Source organism: Ursus arctos, chromosome X (genome assembly GCF_023065955.2).
Source record: "Ursus arctos isolate Adak ecotype North America chromosome X, UrsArc2.0, whole genome shotgun sequence".
NCBI lineage: Eukaryota > Metazoa > Chordata > Mammalia > Carnivora > Ursidae > Ursus > Ursus arctos.
In genome coordinates, this window is record NC_079873.1 from 47,015,777 (window position 1) to 47,033,189 (window position 17,413).

A 17,413-nucleotide genomic window follows, 5' to 3' on the forward strand; every position below is an offset into this window, starting at 1 on the left:
TAAGGGACTTCCACACTGTTTTGCAGAGCGGCTATACCAACTTGCATTCCCACCGAAAATGTAGGAGTGATCCCCTTTCTCCACATCCTCTCCAGCAATTGTTGTTTCTTGCCTTGTCTATTTTTGCCATTCTAACTGGCATAAGGTGGTATTTCAATGTGGTTTTGATTTGAATTTCCCTGATGGCTAATGATGTTGAACATTTTTTCATGTGTCTGTTAGCCATTTGTATGTCTTCATTGGAAAAGTGTCTGTTCATTTCTTCTGCCCATTTTTTGATTTGTTTATTTGTTTCTTGCGTATTGAGTTTGAGAAGTTCTTTGTAGATCTTGGATACCAGTCTTTTATCTGTAGTGTCATTTGCAAATATATCCTTCCATTCCATGGGCTGCTTCTTAGTTTTTTTGACTGATTCCTTGGTTGTGCAGCTTTTTATCTTGATGAAGTCCCACAAGTTCATTTTCTCTTTTGTTCCTCTTGCCTTTGGAGATATGTCATGAAAAAAGTTGCTTTGGCTGATGTCGTAGAGGTTGCTGCCTATGCTCTCCTCTAGGATTTTGATGGATTCCTGTCTCACATCGAGGTCTTTAATCCATTTGGAGTTTGTCTTTGTGTATGGTGTGAGAGAGTGGTCAAGTTTCATTCTTTTGCATATAGCTGTTCAATTTTCACAGTGCCATTTATTGAAGAGACTGTCTTTTTTCCACCAGATTTTTTATCCTGCTTTATCAAAGATTAGTTGCCCTAATTTCTGTTTTAGCTTTCTCTTCTACCATCCCAACCTCCAATTTGCTAATTCGTTTTCTGCCTCATTTACCCTGGCTGTCACAACATCTAGTTTTGACTGCATTTGAATCATAGCATTTTTAATTTCTGCCAGACTCGCTCTCATTTCCACCCTTAGAGACTATATTCTCGTTAATTTTTTTGTTAATAGTTTCTTCAAGTCTACACATCATCTGGATCATTGTTACTCTGAACTCCAATTGTGATAATTTGGTTATATCCATATCCATCAGTTCGGCAGCAGAGGCCACAGACTCATTGTCTTTTCTTTGCTAGGGGGGGATTGCTCCTTCTCGTCATTCTGATGAGGAGAGTTTGCATGGTTGTCCAGAGCCCAAATTATTGAACAGGACCCAGGCAGTGTGCCCCTATTTTATAGGCACCTAAGGGATATGTGCTTCTTGATTTTTCACCCTGCCTTCTGGGGGAGGGGCCTGCCGTGATGATACTCAGGCAACCAAGTTTGGGTAGAGTTGCACCATCCACTGCAAGGGGGGACAGGGATGGGCACAATGTGAGCCTGTATTTCTGGGCTTTTGTTCCCTGGCGGCTTTCCCTGGCGATTTGCTGTGCTTCTTCTTTTTTTTTTTTTTTAATGATTTTTTATTATATTATGTTAGTCACCATACAGTACATCCCCGATTTCTGATGTAAGGCTCGATGATTCATTAGTTGCGTATAACACCCAGTGCACCATGCAATACGTGCCCTCCTTACTACCCATCACCAGTCTATCCCATTCCCCCACCCCCCTCCCCTCTGATTCCCTCAATTTGTTTCTCATAGCCCATACTCTCTCATGATTCATTCCCCCTTCTGATTACCCCCTTTCTTTATCCCTTTCTTCCCCTACTGATCATCCTAATTCTTATGTTCCATAGATGAGAGAAATCATATGATAGTTGTCTTTCTCTGCTTGACTTATTTCACTTAGCATTATTACCTCCAGTGCCGTCCATGTTGCAGCAAATGTTGAGAACTCGTTCTTCCTGATAGCTGAGTAATATTCCATTGTATATATAGACCACAACGTCTTAATCCAGTCATCTGTTGAAGGGCATCACGGCTCCTTCCATGATTTAGCTATTGTGGACATTGCTGCTATGAAGATTGGGGTGCATATGGCCCTTCTCTTCACTACATCTGTATCTTTGGGGTTAATACCCAGTAGTGCAATGGCTGGATCATAAGGTAGCTCAATTTTTAACTTTTTAAGGGACCTCCACACTGTTTTCCAAAGTGGCTGTACCAACTTGCATTCCCACCAACAATGTAGGAGGAATCCTCTTTCTCCACATCCTCTCCAACAATTGTTCTTTCTTGCCTTGTCTATTTTTGCCATTCTAACTGGCCTAAGGTGGAATCTCAGTGTGGTTTTGATTTGAATAGCCCTGATGGCTAATGATTTTGAACACTTTTTCATGTGTCTGTTAGCCATTTGTATGTCTTCATTGGAAAAGTGTCTGTTAATATCTTCTGCCCATTTTTTGATTTGTTTATTTGTTTCTCGTGTTTGAGTTTGAGAAGTTCTTTGTAGATCTTGGATACCAGTCCTTTATCTGTAGTGTCATTTGCAAATATATTCCCCCATTCCATGGGCTGCCTCTTAGTTTTTTTGACTGTTTCCTTGGGTGTGCGGAAGCTTTTAATCTTGATGAAGTCCCATAAGTTCATTTTATTTTTTGTTTCTTTTTTTTTCTTTTTTTTATAATGATTTTTTATTATATTATGTTAGTCACCATACAGTACATCCCCGGTTTTCGATGTAAGGCTCGATGATTCATTAGTTGTGTATAACACCCAGTGCACCATGCAATATGTGCCCTCCTTACTACCCATCACCGGCCTATCCCATTCCCCCACCTCCCTCCCCTCTGTAGCCCTCAGTTTGTTTCTCATAGTCCATAGTCTCTCATGTTTCATTCCCCCTTCTGATTACCCCCCCCTTTCTTTATCCCTTTCTTCCCCTACTGATCATTCCAGTTCTTATGTTCCATAGATGAGAGAAATCATATATTTGTCTTTCTCTGCTTGACTTATTTCACTTAGCATTATCTCCTCCAGAGCCGTCCATGTTGTAGCAAATGTTGAGAACTCGTTCTTTCTGATAGCTGAGTAATATTCCATTGTATATATGGACCACAACTTCTTAATCCAGTCATCTGTTGAAGATAATCTCGGCTCCTTCCACGATTTAGCTATTGTGGACATTGCTGCTATGAACATTGGGGTGCATATGGCCCTTCTCTTCACTACGTCTGTATCTTTGGGGTAAAGACCCAGTAGTGCAATGGCTGGATCATAGGGTAGCTCAATTTTTAACTTTTTAAGGGACCTCCACACTGTTTTCCAGAGTGGCTGTACCAACTTGCATTCCCACCAAAAATGTAGGAGGGTCCCCTTTCTCCACATCCTCTCCAACAATTGTTGTTTCTTGCCTTGTCTATTTTTGCCATTCTAACTGGTGTAAGGTGGTATCTCAGTGTGGTTTTGATTTGAATTTCCTTGATGGCTAATGATTTTGAACATTTTTTCATGTGTCTGTTAGCCATTTGTATGTCTTCATTGGAAAAGTTTCTGGTCATATCTTCTGCCCATTTTTTGATTTGTTTATTTGTTTCTCGTGTATTGAGTTTGAGAAGTTCTTTGTAGATCTTGGATACCAGTCCTTTATCTGTAGTGTCATTTGCAAATATCTTCTCCCATTCCGTGGGCTGCCTCTTAGTTTTTCTGACTGTTTCCTTGGCTGTGCAGAAACTTTTAATCTTGATGAAGTCCCATAAATTCATTTTATCTTTTGTTTCTCTTGCCTTTAGGGGATGTGTCATGAAAAAGGTTGCTTTGGCCGATGTCGTAGAGGTTGCTGCCTATGTTCTCCTCTAGGATTTTGATGGATTCCTGTCTCACATCGAGGTCTTTCATCCATTTGGAGTTTATTTTTGCGTATGGTGTGAGAGAGTGGTCAAGTTTCATTCTTTTGCATTTTCCCAGCACCATTTATTGAAGAGACTGTCTTTTTCCCACCAGATGTTTTTTCCTGCTTTATCAAATATTAGTTGCCCATGGGGCCGAGGGTCCATTTCTGGGTTCTCTATTGTCTTCCACTGGTCTATGTGTCTGTTTTTGTGCCAGTACCATGCTGTCTTTGTGATCACAGCTTTGTAGTACAGCTCGAAATCCGGCATTGTGATGCCCCCAGCTTTGTTTTTCCTTTTCAACAGTTCCTTGGAGATTCGGGGCCTTTTCTGTTTGCATACAAATTTAAGGACTGTTTGTTCCAGTTCTTTGAAAAATGTCCTCGGTATTTTGATAGGGATAGCATTGAAAGTGTAGATTGTTCTGGGTAGCATGGACATTTTAACGATGTTAATTTTTGCGATCCATGAGCATGGAATATTTCTCCATCTTTTTATGTCTTCCTCAATGTCTTTCAAGAGTGATTTATAGTTTCTAGAATATACGTCCTTTACGTCTCTGATTAATTCCAAGGTAACGTATGGTTTTTGGTGCTATTGTAAATGGGATGGATTCCTTAATTTCTCTTTCTTCATTCTCGTATTTGTGTATAGAAGTGCATCTGATTTCTGAGCATTGATTTTGTATCCTGCCACATTATTGAATTGCTCTATAACTTCTAATATATTGGGAGTGGATTCTTTGGGTTTTCCATATAGAGGATCATGTCATCTGTGAAGAGGGACATTTTGATTTCTTCTTTGCCAAGCTGGATGCATTTTATCCCTTTTTGTTGTCTGATTGCTATTGCAAGGACTTCTAGTACTATGTTGAATAATAGTGGCGAGAGTGGGCCTCCTTGTCGTGATCCTGATCTTAAGGGAAAGGCTTCCAGCTTTTCCCCATTGAGAATAATATTTGAAGTAAGCTTTTCATAGATGGCTTTAATGAGATTGAGAAATGTACCCTCTATTCCTACACTCTGAAGGGTTTTAATCAGGAAAGGATGCTGTATTTGGTCAAATGCTTTTTCGGCATCAATTGAGAGAATCATATGGTTCCTGAGTCATTTCTTTTTGATATGATTTATCACGCTGATTGATTTGTGAATATTGAACCACGCTTCCATCCCAGGGATGAATCCCACTTGATCATGATGGATAATCCTTTTAATGTACTGTTGGATTCTATTAGGCAGGATCTTGTTGAAGATTTTGGCATCCATATTCATTAGGGAAATCGGTCTGTAATTCTCCTTTTTGAGGGGGTCTTTGCCTGGTTTGTGGATGAAGGTAATATTGGCTTCATAGAATGAGTATAGTAGCTTTCCTTTTCTTTCTATTTTTTGAAATAGCTCTAGGAGAATAGGTATTATTTCTTCTTTGAACGTTTGGTAGAATTCCCCAGGAAAACCATCCGCGCCTGGAGTTTTGTTATTTGGAAGGTTGTTTATCACTAACTCAATATCTTCATAATTAATTGGCATGTTTAAGAAATCAATTTCTTCCTGTTTCAATCTTGGTAGTTTATAGGTTTCCAGGAAGGATTCCATCTCTTCCAGATTGCTTAGTTTATTGGCATATAGCTGTTGATAAAAATTTCTAATAATCCTTCCAATTTCAATGGTGTTCATCGTGACCTCTCCTTTTTCATTCATAATTTTAATAATCTGGGTCCTTTCTCTTTTCTCTTGGATAAGTCTTGCCAGTGGTCTGTCAATTTTATTGATTCTCTCAAAGAACCAGCTTCTAGTCCTGTTCATCTGCTCTACTGTACTTCTGGTTTCTGATTCATTGATTTCTGCTCTCATCTTGGTCAACTGCTTCCTCTTGAGTGGATTAGGCCTGTCCCTCTGTTGCTGTTCCAGCTTCTTGAGGTGAGAATATGAAAACTGCATTTTAGATTTTTCTATTCTTTTGAGTGAGGCTTCGATGGCTATGTATTTCCCCCTTAGGACTGCCTTTGTGCTCTACCATAGGTTTTCGACCGTTGTGTTTTCATTCTCATTGGTCTCCATAAATTGTTTAAGTTGATTTTTGATTTCCTGGTTAATCGAGTCATTCCTGAGCAGGATGGTTCTTATTCTCCAAGTGATTGAGTTTCTTCCAAATTTTTCCTTGTGGTTGAGTTCCAATTTCAGGGTGTTGTGGTCTGAGAATATGCCGGGGATAATTTCAATCTTTGGTATCTGTTGAGACCTGTTTTGTGTCCCAGAACATGGTCTATTCTTGAGAATGTTCCATGGGCATTAGGATAGAATGAGTATTCTTTGGTTCTGGGGTGTAGTGTTCTATATATATCTATGAGGTCCAACTCGTCGAGTATGGCATTCAAAGCCTTTGATTCTTTGCTTAGTTTTTGCCTGGGTGTTCTGTCTATTTCTGATAGTGGAGTGTTGAGGTCCCCTAGTATTAATGTATTTTTATCTATATGTCTCTTTATTGTGGTTAAGAGTTGGCTTGTGTATCTTGCTGCTCCCCTGTTGGGGGCATATATATTTATAAGTGTCATATCCACTTGTTGAATACTTCCTTTAAGAATAATATAGTGCCCTTCTGTGTCTCTAACTATAATCTCTAGTTTAAAATCCAATCTATCTGATATGAGAATTGTCACCCCAGCTTTCTTTTGAGGTTCATTTGCGTGAAAGATGGTACTCCATCCCCTTACTCTCAGTCTGAATGCATCTTTGGGTTCGAAATGAGTCTCTTGTAGACAGCAAATGGATGGGTCATTTCTTTTTATCCAAACGGCAACCCTGTGGTGTTTTATGGGAGCATTTAAACCATTTACATTGGCACTAAGAACTGAGAGAGAGAATTTTAATGATGCCATGTTGCCAGTAAAGTCTTTGTTTGTATCGGTTGTGACTTTCTTTTCTGTATCACTCTTGGGGCCTTTTTACCTTTATAGAACCCCCCTTAATATCTCCTGTAGGGCTGGTTTCATGGTTACAAAATTGGTTAATGACTGGTGATTCTGAAATGTCTTTATTTCTCCATCAATTCTGAATGACAGCCTTGCTGGATAAAGGATCCTTGGCTACATTTTTTTCTCTGAAAGAGCTTTAAAAATGCCCCCCCCAACCCTTTCTCTCATTCCAGGTCTGTGTAGACAGGTCTGACGTAATTCTGATGCCTTTGCCTTTGTACGTGAGAAATTTCTTTGCCCTGGCCGCTTTCAATACTGTATCCTTGGATCTAATATTTGCGAAATGCACTATGACGTGTGGTGTAGGTTTGTTGTGGTTGAGCTTCGGAGGGGTCCACTCTGCCTCTTGGACACGAATGTTTGTTTTCCTCACTAGATTCGAGAAGTTTTCAGCTACAATTTGTTCAAATATCTCTTCTAGACCTCTGTTTTTCTCCACCCCCTCGGGGATGCCGATGATTCTGACAATGGATTGTTTCATTGAGTCAGTAATCTCCCATAACCTACATTCGTGGGCTTGGATTTTTTTAAGACCAGCTTCTATTTTTGTTTTTTCCTCTATTAACCCATCCTCCAATTCACTAATACGTTCCTCTGCTTCGGTGACCCTGGCAATCAGAGCCTCTAGTTTTGCCTGCATTTGGCTCATAGAATTTGTAATTTCTGTCAGATTCGCTCTCATTTCTGTCCTTAGGGATTCTATATTCTCAGTAACGTTTTCGTTAATAGTTTTTTCAATTCTACTCATCATTTTGACCATCGTTACTCTGAATTCCATTTCTGATAAATTGGTTACATCCATATCCATTATTTCTGTGGCAGAGGCCACAGAGTCACTGTCTTTTCTTTGCTGTGCGGGGCTTCTCCTTCTTGTCATTCTGATGAGGAGAGGTTGCGGGGTTGTCCAGAGCCCAAATTATTGACTGAGTCCCAGGCCGTGCCCCTTGTTTTATAGGGATCTTAGGGATGTGGGCTTCTTCTTTAAAGATTTTATTTATTTATTTATCTGAGAGAGGGAGACAGACAGTCATCAAGAATGGGAACAGAAGCAGGGGAGTGGGAGAGGAAGAAGCAGGCTCCCAGCGGAGGAGCCCGATGAGGGACTCCTTTCTGGAATGTGGCATCATGCCCTAAGCCGAAGACAGGCGCTCAATGACTGTACCACCCAGGCGCCCCGGGTTGTGGGCTTCTTGATTTTTCAGCCTGCCTTCTGTGTTCCGGGGGAGGGGCCTGCCGCGCCGATACTCAGGCAACCCTGTTTGGGTAGAGTCTCCGTGTTCTCTGGGAGGTGGGATGAGGATGGGCACACTGTGAGCCGGTATTTCCAGGCTTTTGTTCTCTGGTGGCTTTCCCTGGCGTTTTGCTGTGCCTCTTCCAAGAGTCAGAGCAGCAGCGGCCAAGTTTCAGCCTCTGTCACAGAACAGAGGGATTGTGGCCTGTTCTCCACTGATGTTTTGGCCACTTTAACTCTGTTTCTGTTGGTGCTGCTCAACCGTGCAGCATCCGGGCATGTGGCCCCATACCCGGCGTCCCAGGCCTCACTTCCAGGGCCGGCGCATCTCTGTCCTTTGTGTTTCTAACACCACCAGTCACCAGCCGCCAGCCGCCCCCGTGCGCTCCTGGATCTCCGCGTCTCAGTCTATTTCCTGTGAGCACACCGGGATTCTGGAGTTCCGTGAGAAGCCTGGTGGCGCACGCTCCCAGTTCAGGGTCTCAGTCTGCTGTTCCGCGGGTGCCGACCGCGAGTCGGCCCGCTCCCCCGTGCAGGTGGCCCGTCAGCTGCCAGACACCCTGCGCGCTACAGGATCTCCTGGTCTCAGTCTGGATCCAGTGAGCGCACCGGGATTCCGGTATTCCGCAAGATGCCTGGTGGCGCGTGCTCCCGGCTATCCGGTCTCAATCCGCTCTCTTGCGGGTGCCATCCGTGAGTCTGCCCGCTCCCCCGTGCAAGTGGCTACCGCTTCCGGCACCTAACACGGTGGCTCCCCTGCTGTACCGCTTCTGAGAGTTAGAGCAGCAGCGGCCGAATCCCAGCCTCTGTCTGACAACAGAGAGATCACAGTCCACTCGCCACTGAGCCCTTCTGGCCTCTTTAACTCTGTTTCTTTTGGTGCTGCTAAACTCTCTAGCATCCCTGGATGTGCGCCCCACACCCGGCGTCCCAGCACTCACTTCCAGGGCCAGCACATCTCTGTCCTTTGTGTTTCTAACACCGCCAGCCGCCATACTACCCCAAGCACACTCCGGAGCTCCATTTCAGTGTGATTTGCACACAATCTGGAGCTCTGGTTTTCAGACTGCTTGTGTGCGTTCCCAGGCTTCCGGTCTCAGGCTGCTCTCTTATGGGTGTTGGTCCGCGAGTCCGCCCGCTCCCCAGTGCACGTGACTACCGCTTCCCAGCTCCTGTGCACGGAGGCTCCCTCCCCCTTCCATTTATCTTCTGATATCTGTTCGCGGATTCACGGCACCCCACTTCTTACCTCAGTAATCAGTGCTGGAGATGTGCATTTGTATAGGTCCAGGTGTATCTTCCTATGTTTCAGGCTGATTCCGTGTGTGTTCAGGATAGTCCAGTACCTATCCAGCTCCACTCAGGGGACCAGCTGAGAAAGGGGACCCCTACTCCTCCCTGGACCACATCTTAATCCAGTCATCTGTTGAAGGGCATCTTGGCTCCTTCCACAATTTATCTATTGTGGACAATGCTTTTATGAACATTGGGGTGCATATGGCCCTTCTCTTCACTACGTCTGTATCTTTGGGGTAAAGACCCAGTAGTGCACTGGCTGGATCATAGGGTAGCTCAATTTTTAACTTTTTAAGGGACCTCCACACTGTTTTCCAGAGTGGCTGTACCAACTTGCATTCCCACCAACAGTGTAGTAGGAATCCCCTTTCTCCACATCCTCTCCAACATTTGTTGTTTCCTGCCTTGTCAATTTTTGCCATTCTAACTGGCATAAGGTGGTATCTTGATGTGTTTTTTATTTGAATTTCCCTGATGGCTAATGATTTGGAACATTTTTTCATGTGTCTGTTAGCCAGTTGTATGTCTTCATTGGAAAAGTGTCTTCTCATATCTTCTGCCTTTTTTATGATTTGTATATTTGTTTCTTGTGTATTGAGTTTGAGAAGTTCTTTGTAGATCTTGGATACCAGTCTTTTATCTGTTGTGTCATTTGCAAATATCTTCTCCCATTCTATGAGCTGCCTCTTAGTTTTTTTGACTGTTTCCTTGGCTGTGAAGAAGCTTTTGATCTTGATGAAGTCCCACAAGCTCATTTTATCTTTTGTTTCTCTTGCCTTTGGAGTTGTGTCTTGAAAAACGTTGCTGTGGCCGATGTCAGAGAGGTTGCTGCCTATGTTCTCCTCTAGGATTTTGATGGATTCCTGTCTCACATCAAGGTCTTTCATCCATTTGGAGTTTATCTATGTGTATGGTGTGAGAGGAAGCCTTTCCAGTTAACCCTAACCTTGTAACTGATGAGGAAATTGAACCCATTACAGAACATCTCTACCTCCACCATCATCAGCCAAATTAAACAAAATTCTTAAGAATCGTCAGACTGTGGTTTCTATTATGAATGACTCTCCTCCAAGAGATAACAAAGTGGTTGGTTCCACACATGCACAGCCTAGTTAGCTTCCTGAGCAGTCTTCCTCTGCACAACACGATGGCAGTATTTCACATATATATCCAGTTCACGCTGCAAAAAAAGGAATTTGGACCCCCTCAACCTAGAATATCTAATTGTGTGAGAAAAGTAGAAAAATTACAAAGAAAGGGGAAAAAAGGAAAGAAAGGAGACTACAATAGTAAGAACTTAGCGGGAAAAATAAGAGCAAGAGAGAGAGAGAGTGAGACTGGGATGTTGATGTTACAAAGCCAAACTATGAACTTATGTGACTGATCAGAGATTATGGAGGAAGTTTGGATTATAGACCGTTAACAACAACAGATTCTACTGTTGAACATAGGATATGTGTTTGTGTAAGAAAATGACTATTTAATAAAAAAGGAACTTCAATGAAAGATCTTGATGTAATCAAAATCCCTAGTAAAAATGTTGTGATGATACATGAGCCAAAACAAAAAGTAGATTTAACAAGGTACCTAGAGAACCAAACATTTCATTTTATTAAAACTTTGATGACTCAGCTCCTAATGAAATGGTTTACAGGTTTACAGGGAGGCCACTAGTGGAAACTATATTTGAAGTGGAATGGCTACATGCTTTGCTTATAGGCAAACTGGAAGTGGAAAAACTGACACTTTGGGAGGCGACTTTTCAGGAACAAAATAAGATTATTCTAAAGAAATTTTTATGCATTAGCAGCTTGAGATGTCTTTTTAATTTTTTAAAAATTTAAACTCAATTTAGTTAACATGTAGTGTACTATTAGTTTCAGGGGTAGAATTTAGTGATTCATCACTTGCATATAATACCTGGTGGCATTGAGAGGGGAAAGATGGCAGAAGAGTAGGGGACCCTATTTCCACTGGTCTCCTGAAACGAACTGGATATCTATCAGACCATTCTAAACACCCATGGAATCAGGCTGAGATGTAAAAAGATATATATGGATCTTTACAAACAGAACTTCTCCAGTGCTTGGTCTCGAGGTATGAAGTGGGGAGCAGAGAGTCTGCGGTCAGATATTGGAAGACAAACGGAAGGGGGAGGGAGCATCTGTGAACTTGTGCCAGGAAAGCAAAAGCCTCCCACACTGGGGAGCAGACACAGACTTGCAGACCAGTAGCAGCATGGAAAGGTCTTTAGGACACTGCCCCCCAGACTGAAACCTGGAGCTCTGGAGCTCACATGTGAACCGGGGGTGACTGGTGGTTTTAGAAGCACAAAGGGCAGAGATGTGCCCAGCCCTGGGTGCGAGGACTAGGAGAGCAGCTGTGGGGAGCACAACCCAGGATGCTATGGGTTTTTAGCAGCAACGACAGAAACGGAGTCACTGTGACCTGGAGAGCTCAATGAGGAGGAGGCTGTGATCTCTGTGTTCTGAGACAGAGATTTGGATGCAGACACTTCTGCTCCGACTCTCAGAAAAGACACAAAAGCTTCCAGGGAAAACCACCAGAGAACAAAAGACCCCCAAAACCAGTACTCACTGAGTGCATCCCCCACACACAGGGGGAAGGGCAACTCTGCTCAAACAGAGTTGCCTGAGTTTCAGCGCAGCAGGCTGCTCCTCCAGATAGCAGGCTGGAAGAACAAGAAGCCCATATCCCTAAGGTCCCTATAAAAGAGGTGCATCTTGCTTGGGTCCTGGTCAATAATTTGGACCCTGTACATTCCCGCAACTGCACCTCATAAGAATGACAAAGAGGAGGAACCCCCAACAAAGGGAAGAAGGAGAGACTGTAGCCTCTGCCACAGAACTAATGCATATGGATATAACCAAGATGTCAGAAATGGATTTCAGAGTAACAATTATCAAAATGATGTATAGGCTTGAGAAAAATATTAACAAAAATATAGACTCTCTAAGGGCTGAAATGAGAATGAATCTGGCAGAACTTACAAATGCTATGAATGGAATGCAGTTTAAACTGGATGCTCTGACTGCAAGGGTAAATGAGGTGGAAGAACGAATTAGTGAGTTAGAGGATAACATGATGGAAAAGAAGGAAAATGAGGTGGCATGGGATAAATGAATCCAATTTCCAAAAACTAAGCTGAAGGAGATTACTGACTCAATGAAATGTTCCAGTATCAGAATTATTGGGAATCCCTGTGGGGGTGGGGAAAGAGAGAGGTCTAGAAGATATTTTTGAGCAAATCATAGCTGAGAACTTCCCTAATCTGGTGAAGGAAACAAGCATTTGTGTCCAAGAGAAAGAGAGGACCCCTCCCAAGATCAATGAGAACAGACCAACACTATGACTTATAGTAGTAAAATTTGCAAATCTTTGATCCAAGGAAAAGATCTTGAAAACAGTGAGGGGAAGAGATTTCTTATGTATAGTGGGAGGACTATCAGAATAATGTCAGACCTGTCCACAGAGACCTGGCAAGCCAGAAGGGCTGGCAACACATATTCAGAGTACTAAATGAGAAGAACATGAAGCCAAGGACACTGTATTCAGCAAGGCTGTCATTCAGAATGGATGGAGAGACAAGAAGCTTCCAAGACCAACAGAAACTGAAAGAATATGTGACCACCAAGCTGGCCCTGCAAGAAATATTAAGGGGTATTCCATAAAAGAAGAAAGACCCCAAGAGTGATACAGAACAGAAATTAAGAGAGACAATCTATAGAAACAATGACTTCACAGACAACATGAGGACATTAAAATCGTATCTCTCAGTAATCATTCTGAATGTGAATGGCGTAAATGCTCCCATAAAATGTCACTGGGTTGCAGATTGAATACAAAGACATGACCCATCTACATGTTGTCTACTCACTTTGAAACTAATGATACATCCAGACTGAAAATGAAGGAATGGAGAACCATTTTTCATGCCAATGGACCTCAAAAGAAAGGGAAGTAGCAATTCTCAGATCAGACAAATTAGATTTTAAGCTAAAGACTGTGATGTGAGATATAGAAGGACAATATATTATTCTTAAAGGGTATATCCAACAAGAGGACCTAAAAATTATAAATATCTATGCCCCCAACAAGGGAGCAGACAACTACATAAGCCAACGGATAACTAAAGTAAAGAAACATACAGATAAGAATATGTTAATAATAAACACTCCACTCTCCACAATAGACAGATCATCTAAGCAGAAAATCAACACAGAAATAAGAGCTTTGACCCTCGGAGTTAAGATGGTGAAGGAGTAGGGGACCACTTTTTCAGCCGGTCCCCTGAGTCAAGCTGGATAGGTACCAGACCAGCCTGAACATCCACGGAATCAGCCCGAGACGCAGGAAGATACATCTGGATCTATAGAAATGAACATCTCCAGCGCTGAGTATTGAGGTACGAAGCAGGGAGCCGTGAACCGCGCACAGATATCGGAAGATAAACAGAAGGGGGAGGGAGCCGCTGAGTTCGGGCGCGAGGAAGCGGTAGCCACTTGCACTGGGGAGCAGGCAGACTTGCGGACCGGCACCCGCGAGAGAGCAGACTGAAACCGTGAGCTGGGGAACGCGCACCACCAGACTGAAACAGAGCTCCAGTGGGCTCACTAGAAACAGACTTGAGACAAGGACCTCCGGGAGCTCTCTGGGGAGGCAGGCAGCTGGCGGCTGGCGGTGTTAGAAACACAAAGAACAGAGGCAAGCTGGTCCTCGAAGTGAGGGCTGGAACACCGGGTGTGGGGCGCACATCCCAGGACGCTACTGCATTGAGCAGCACCAAAAAAGACAGAATTAAATTGGCCAGAACATCAGTGGAGAACAGTCTGCAATCCCTCTGTTCTGAGACAGAGGCTGAGATTCGGCCACTGCTGCTCTGACTCTCAGAAGAAGCACAGCAATCCGCCAGGGAAAGCCGCCAGAGAAAAAAAGCATGGAAATAAGGGCTCACAGTGTGCCCACACCCATCCCCCTCACAGGGGACACGGAGACTCTACCCAAACAGGGTTGCCTGAGTATCGGCGCAGCAGGCCCCTCCCCCAGAGGGAAGGCTGAAAAATCAAGAAGCCCACATCCCTAAGATCCCTAGAAAACAAGGGCGCACGGCCTGTGTCCTAGTCAATAATTTGGGCTCTAGACAACCCCACAACCTCTTCTCATCAGAATGAAGAGAAGGAGAAATCCCCCGCCAGCAAAGAAATGACAATGAGTCTGTGGCCGCTGCCACAGAACTAATGTATATGGATATGACCAAATTATCAGAAATGGAATTCAGAGTAACAATGGACAAGATGATGTGTAGACTTGAAAAAAGTATTAACGAAAATGTTAATAAGAATATAGAATCTCTAGGGTGGAAATGAGAGAAAATCTGGAAAAAATTAAAAATTCTAAGAGCCAAATGCAGTCAAAACTAAAGGCTCTGACGGCCACGGTGAATGAGGCAGAAAAACGTATCAGCGAATTGGAGGATGGGTTAGTAGAAGAGAAAGCTAAAATAGAATCTGGACTCAAAAAGATCCATGCTCAAGAATGTAGGTTACGGGACATTACTGACTCAATGAAACGTTCCAGTGTCAGAATCATTGGCATCCCCGAGGGGGTGGAGAAAAGCAGAGGTCTAGAAGAGATAGTTGAACAAATTGTAGTTGAAAACTTCCCTAATCTAGCAAGGGAAACAAACATTCGTGTCCAAGAGTCAGAGAGGACCCCTCCCAAGCTCAACCACAACAAACCAATGCCATGACACGTCATAGTGCATTTCGCAAATATTAGATCCAAGGATACAGTATTGAAAGCACCCAGGGCAAAGAAATTTCTCATGTACCAAGGCAAAGGTATCAGAATTACGTCAGACCTGTCTACACAGACATGGAATGAGAGAATGGGTTGGGGGGGCATTTTTAAAGCTCTTTCAGAGAAAAACATGTAGCCAAGGATCCTTTATCCAGCAAGGTTGTCATTCAGAATTGACGGAAAAATAAAGAACATTCCAGAATTGCCAGTCATTGACCAATTTCATAACCACAAAACTAGCCCTAAAAGAGATATTAAGGGGGGTTCTATAAAAGTAAAAAGGCCCCACGAGTGATACAGAAAAGAAAGTCACAACCAAAACAAAGGCTTTAATGGCAACATGGCATCATATGATTTTAATCATATCTCTCAATAATCAGTCTCAATGTAAATGGCCTAAATGCTCCCATAAATGCAACAGGGTTGCAGATTGGATAAAAAGACATGACCCATCCATTTGCTGTCTACAAGGGACTCATTTTGAACCTAAAGATACATTCAGACTGAAAGTAAAGTGATGGAATACCATCTTTCTCGCCAATGGACCTCAAAAGAAAGCTGGGGTAGCAATTCTCATATCAGACAGATTGGATTTTAATCTAAAGACTACAGTTAGAGATGCAGAAGAGCACTCTATTATTCTTAAAGGATGTATTCAAAAAGCAGATATGAGAATTATAAATATCTATGCCCCCAACAGGTGAGCAGCAAGATACACAAGCCAACTCATATCCAGAATAAAGACACATATAGATAAAAATACACTAATAGTAGGAAACCTCAACACTCCACTATCAGCAATAGACAGATCACCTAAGCAAGAAATCAGCAAAGAAACTAGAGCTTTGAATGCCATACTAGACGAGTTGGACCTCATGGATATATATAGAACACTACACCCCAGAACCAAAGAATACTAATTGTATTCTAATGCCCATGGAACATTCTCTAGAATAGACCATGTTCTGGGTCACAAAACAGGTCTCAACTGATACCAAAAGACTGAAATTATTCCCTGCATATTCTCAGACCACAACAGTTTGAAATTGGAACTCAACCACAAGGAAAAATTTGGAAGAAACTCACACATGGAGACTAAGAACCATCCTGCTCAGTAATGACTCGATAAACCAAGAAATCAAAAATCAATTTAAACATTTCATGGAGACCAACGAGAATGAAAACAGAATGGTCCAAAACCTATGGGATACTGCAAAGGCAGTCCTAAGGGGGAAATACATAGCCATCCAAGCCTCACTCAAAAGAATAGAAAAATCTAAAATGCTGTTTTTATATTCTCAACTCAAGAAGCTGGAAGAGCAGCAGGGAGACAGGCCTAATCCACACACGATGAAGCAGTTGACCAAGTTTAGAGGAGGAATCAATGAATTAGAAACCAGGAGCACAGTAGAGCAGATCAACAGAACTAGAAGCTGGTTCTTTGGAGAATTAATAAAATTGACAGACCACTCGCAAGACTTATCCAAAAGAATAGAGAAAGGAACCAAATTAATAAAATTATGAATGAAAAAGGAGAGGTCACAACCAACACCAATGAAATTGGAAGGATTATTAGAAACTCTAACCAACAGCTTTATGCCAATAAATTAAGCAATCTGGAAGAGATGGAGGACTTCCTGGAAACCTATAAACTACCAAGACTGAAACAGGAAGAAATTGATTTTTTAAACAGGCCAATTGATTATGAAGAGATTGAGTCAGTGATAAACAACCTTCCAAAAAAAAAAAAAAAAAAAAACTCGAGCACCGGACAGTTTTCCTGGGGAATTCTACCAAACATTCAAAGAAGAAATAATACCTATTCTCCTAAAGCTATTTCAAAAAATAGAAACAGAAGGAAATCTACCAAACTCATTCTATGAGGCCAATATTACCTTGATCCTCAAACCAGGCAAAGAACCGAACAAAAAGGAGAATTACAGACCGATTTCTCTAATGAATATGGACACCAAAATCCTCAATAAGATCCTGGCAAATAGAATCCAACAGTACATTGAAAGGATTATCCATCATGATCAAGTGGGATTCATCCCTGGGATGCAAGGGTGGTTGAACATTCGCAAATCTATCAGTGTCTTAGATTTTATCCAGAACGAAAAATTCATAAATCATATGAATCTCTCAATAGATGCAGAAAAAGCATTTGACAAAATACAGCATCCTTTTCTGATTAAAACCCTTCAGAGTATACGGTTAGAGGGTACAATCCTCAATCTCATAAAAACCATCTATGAAAAGCCTATAGCAAATATCATTCTCAATGGGAAAAAGCTGGAAGCCTTTTCCTTAAGATCAGGAACATGACAAAGATGCCCACTCTCGCCACTACTATTCAACATAGTACTAGAAGTCCTTGCAACAGCAATCAGACGA

General features: G+C 42.3%; 1 pseudogene; it reads left to right on the forward strand.

Annotated features, from left to right (window-relative positions):
- Positions 1 to 16,508, forward strand: part of LOC113247971 (kinesin-like protein KIF2A) — a 64,395-nt pseudogene extending 47,887 nt beyond the window's left edge.
- Positions 16,509 to 17,413: the final 905 nt, after the last annotated feature.